This window comes from Fragaria vesca, linkage group LG1 (assembly GCF_000184155.1).
Source record: "Fragaria vesca subsp. vesca linkage group LG1, FraVesHawaii_1.0, whole genome shotgun sequence".
Lineage (NCBI taxonomy): Eukaryota > Viridiplantae > Streptophyta > Magnoliopsida > Rosales > Rosaceae > Fragaria > Fragaria vesca.
Window position 1 is genome coordinate 1,413,160 of NC_020491.1, and position 5,340 is coordinate 1,418,499.

At 37.9% G+C, this 5,340-nt stretch overlaps 1 pseudogene; it reads left to right on the top strand.

Moving 5' to 3' along the window:
• The first annotated feature begins 3,920 nt into the window (after positions 1-3,920).
• LOC101298257 lies at positions 3,921-4,448 on the top strand (annotated as a pseudogene).
• Positions 4,449-5,340: the final 892 nt, after the last annotated feature.

Here is a 5,340-nt window from a genome sequence, read left to right on the forward strand (position 1 = left end):
AGGTAGGTTTACACTTTGATCAATCTCCAAGAAAGCTTGATGACGCCAGAGGGATGCTCGGCTTCAATGCTTCAAGTCACCAACTCTGCTACCTTCGTGGAGAAGTCCTTCAAGGTTTGGCAAGGGAGGATGAACTTGGCAAAGGTGGAGAAGAGGAGGCTTGGCTGCTGCTAGGGTTTTCTCTAGTTTTCTATGTGAAATGAACCAACATCATTTATGAAGCCAAGCAGCCTTTATATAGTGTCCATGAATTGCTCTTAGCCCTTGATTCAATCTTGATCCAATGGTCCTCCTTGCACAAAATATGATATTTAACTCCATTGATATTTTCCTTATCTTCAAAGATATTTATCTTATCTCTAAAGATATTTCTAGACATGTGCAATAATGCTTTGAATGTAGCTTGAATCATGTCCAGATACATTGCTTAGCCTCCAAGAGTCTTCATAGCAAGGATTACTTGTTTAAGTTGAACTTCTCTTCAATGATGTGGGACTAGCTCCACAAGTTTGACTTTTCTCCTCCCTTTTAGAGTTGGAATCCAAATTTGCTTCTTCTTCCTTCCTTGGACTTGGGCTTCCTTTTGGGCTTTCTACATTTTTCTCTTAAATCCACGATTTAGCCGTCTTTTCTCAATTTAGGCTCTTCTTGCCTCTATAATCACAAAACATGTCATAATTAACATTATTAAGGAAATAACATAACTAAATAGGGTAGGAAATACATTATAAACATAGCACTTTGTGCTCATATCAATTCTAACTTATTGATCCCGCATAGAACTCAAGTAGTCAAACTATAATCTACTTCACGTTATGATCAGGTTCAAGTAAAACATGTTCAACTCCATTAAGCACAAAAGAACTAGGAAATCATGTAAACAAGAATATCGACTATGATCAAGCACTTGTATTCTTAACTTACAACTCTCTAATCACAAGATTAAATAAATCCTTTGGAACTCTAGAAAACATCTACTCTCGATCAAGCCTCATGTTTTCAAACCAAATAACTAATAAACAAAACCTAGGTCTTATTGATCCCGAGCAAAGATTTTGAATAAAAGTTCTATTGAAACGGTGATTGAGAATTTAACATAGCAATCCATTGAATCCAAAGCAATCAACTAAAGAAATAGAGTAATCATACTAGGGGCTTCATCTCAGCCCTAGCTAGAAGTTTAGAAATCCATAGATAAAGAAAACATGACTAGAAATAAAGAAAGCATGAAGGAAACAAGGGAAGAAATAGGAACTCGGGTTGAGAGATGGTGAGGCTCTGTCTTCTTCTTCTTCTCTACTCTTGCTGCGTCTCTGTTCTCTTGCTGCGTCTCTCTCCTCTTCTTTTAATGTCCTTAGGGTTCTCTTTTATTCTTCTTGAAATCCCAATTGATTTGGGCGTTTTGGTCTCCTTGTCCAACATGGAATTGTTATCTTCTCTCCAAATAACACAAGGTTATTATTGTCAATATAAGGATAGCCTTCCAAATGTGTAGACACGTTCAGCCCCTTTCCTTGTAGTATTAAGATTGATGGACTTGGGCTTCACAAATTGGAATCATGAGAAGAAACACAAATTTCGTTAGAATCTGCCTTCACGTGCTGCATCCACTCAAACCTTCATAACTTGCTCTAGAAAAATGCAAATCCACTTCCGCAAAATTCCTCAGAAAGCTAACATCCGTAGCTTTCCAATGGTGTATGGCTCGCCTCTAGATTCCTTGCCTCCAGATTCCTTGTGAGTAGGTATAGTTTAATCCTCAAAGTTGACGCACAGCAGGGCAGTTTCTGGATCACTTAGCTCCAAATTCTCTTTTTCTCCAACTTAACCGACAAAACATAAAAACCAAGTAAATAACTCAGAATTGACAAGAACTAAGCATATAATCATGCATCTAAGGGTATAAAAATGTATGAAATATGAATCTATCAGCCACTACCTGCATCTTGAAGATCTTCCCTTGCATAGCAAACCCTCAAAAAGATTCAACCTAATTTGATCTTTGTAAGGAGAATCAAAGGTTTGAAGTTTTAGGGTTTTTAAATTGGGTTTTTCTGTTTTTGCTTCGATTGACATGTTTAGGTTTAAAATTGATCTTCGGGCTAGTTAAGAAAGTTGTTTAGAATGTTGAGATGATGATTGTGTTAAAATATGGTGACGATCGGTGGTGGTTGGAATCTGGGGGTGGCAGGCCGCCGGTGCTGGCGGAGCAGACGGTAGTGCCGCCACTTTTGGGTTATTTTTCAAACTTCTTAAGTTGTCTTTGTTGAGAGGAGTCTAATGGTATGAAATTTGAGAATTATGGTGAAGTTTTGAATAGGTTTGGGATTATTCGAAGTTTGGTTTTATCGGTGTGCTACTCGGGAAGATCCTACCATTGGATTTCCCTTATTTCTATTTTAGAATGTTGAAATTAATGAAATGAGGTTGCGGGTGGAGTTTGGCATGAATCTGATAAGCTTAACCCTAGCTAGGGTAGTGGGTTAGGCGGAAGATTTTCGGGCTGTTATATTAAAGCAATTATTTTTTCCAAAATTAAAGAGTGGTTCTAAACATATTTATGGTGTCAGGATACGTGGTGACCTCTCACAAGTGGCGTTGCGGATATCGTCGGGCTTATGCCTAAATGTGTGAGTGGACACTTTGTTTTTAAATGAATAAGCATGCATGGGTTTCTTTTGGAAATTATCGTTCTATTTTCCGAGCTTATATTATAATTTCGGTTTATGATATGGTCTTCAAATTTATTTGAATTTGAACCATCGATTATGTGTTGGTCATGATTTATAGATTTGAGCTCGGGTTATTAATTTGGTATTTGAGTTTTGATATTCTCTATGATTCCCGGATTTAATTATTATCTTTTTTATTCGTTGACTTTGAGACTTATAAAAGATTACCGAAAATGGGATTTTCGGTAGTTTTCTATTTATAATTTTCTCGTTTATTTGTGGGCTATTGATCTTGACTTTGAGAATATTTTAGCGAGTATTTTGGGTTGAGAAATTATTTACGATTTATACTTGATAATTAAATCTCACTGATAAATATAGATTTGAGAATATTTTGATGTGTGAGACACGTCATTGAGTTTTACTTTATTTTCTTATAATAATTTCTATGTACGGTTGGGAACCGTACTCGTAACTGCAATTGCACGAACTTGGGGAAGCTTTATGGATTTAGATGTTTACGTATGATTTTAGTCACCATACTAGAGTCGCTCTTATTCATTACTAGCTAGTCTTTATTAGCGGTCCTCATCATAGGTGAGTCGAGCGCTTAGCGTGGGAAGCTATTATAGTCTGGAAAGCTCCGATCGGTTTTTATTCATTGCTAACTAGCCTTTATTAGCGGTCCTCACCATAGGTGAGTCAAGCGCTTAGCGTGGTACGCTACTAGAGCCTGGGAGTAGGGCTGGGCACTTAGTACCGGAATCCCGATCCCGTACCGGTCCTGTCCTGAAAGTTAGCGGGACAGGACGGGATAGGTTTTGAAAATGGCAATCCCGTCCCGTCCCGTCCCGTTATGGTAATGTTGAAACTGGACGGGACGGGATTGGGACTATCCCGAAAAATCCCGTCCCGTCCCGTAATATTAGAATACTTGATTTTAATCATTTTATATTTAATTTTTTAGGTTGCATGGTATTACAATGCACTCAACCACACTCAATTTGGTCTAAAACTTTACTTTTAATTTCATTTATGTTCTTTTTTTTTTTGCTTGTGTGATTTTAGATATTTTTAGTTGTTGTTTGAGGGTTAATTTTTAATATGGGGTGTTTAATACTTTTAAAGTGGGATGTAATTTAGCACCTATGCACCTATATTCTTGTTGATTTTAATACTTTTAATTTCATCAATGTTCTTTTTTTTTATTGTGTGATTTTGGGTATTTTTTTTTCGTTAATTTCGTTAATGTTGATTGAGGGAGCTGAAGACGTCCAAGGAAGGACTGTTCTCACAAACTTCTGGGGAATGAACTTCACCACCGATAAGTTGAGATCATTGGTCCGCAAAATGGCAAACCTTGATCGAAGCTCATGTGGATGTGAAAACCACAGACAACTACACACTGAGGATGTTCTGCATTGGATTCACAAGAGACGTCCTAACCAAGTCAAGAGGACTTGCTATGCTCAATCCAGCCAGATTAGACAGATCCGTCGCAAGATGACTGAAATCATGGTCTCCCAGGCCTCATCTTGTGATCTCAAGGATTTGGTGCGCAAGTTCATTGCTGAGAGCATTGGTAAGGAGATTGAGAAGCAAACTACAAGTATCTATCCTCTACAAAATGTCTTCATCAGGAAGGTCAAGATCTTAAAGGCCCCCAAGTTTGATCTTGGAAAGCTTATGGAGGTGCATGGTGATGAAGCTGTTCGCACCAAGGTTGACAGGCCTGCTGAAGAAGCAGTCCCTGAGGCACCTGTCGAGATTGTCTGAGCTTAGAAATTTGCAGTGTCTAGAGTTATTATGTTTTGTGAACTTGAATACCAATTACTTGTTGCTTCATGTTCTAGCTTTGCGAACAAGAACGTCGTTTTGACTTAAATTTTGTGCTTTTATTCTAAATACCTGAACTTTATTAAAAAAATAAAAAATAAAAATTGTCGAGATCGGGACGTACCGGACAGATTTCTAAAAATGCCTTCCCGTCCCGTCCTGTCCCGTTCTTTTATTTTCGGGACGGGACGGGATTCACCAAATCCCGGCTCATCCCGTCCTGTGCCCAGCCCTACCTAGGAGGCTCCGACCCAAGCCTAGGAGGCTCCTCTTACATGGTGATATCTCTTCCCCTTGTTTTATTTTATCAGTTATGTATTTGAGTAACCAGCAGGGCTGGTTTGTCTATTTTTATGAGATTCCTGTATTTGAGTTACTAGCGGGGCTGGTTTGTCTCTTATTACAAGATTTTCTGGATGTTAAGGTAAATGTTTGATCATAGTTGCATGAATCAAGTTTTAAAGTTTATACGTGGGAAAATATTTAAGTTACGTTTTGATAAATTATTTAATTTATCACTATGCCAAAAACATCATCAGACGACAGTTAAACTCCGTCGTCTGACCAAAAATTATATGTCGTCTAAGGGCTTACCGTCTGATAAGCTATCAGACGATGGTGTTTCACTGCCGTGTGAATGTTAGTCAGACGACAGATAATAAGTCGTCTGAAATTTGACAATTCTGGAAGGTTTCCAAATTTTATGTCATCTGAATGAAAAACCAACAACATTTAACTGTCGAGTGAAAGAAGAAAAAATGAAGGATTTGTCGAAATAGATGTAGTGTGATATAACCTTACACTACATATAATCGTCGACCTACATAACCTA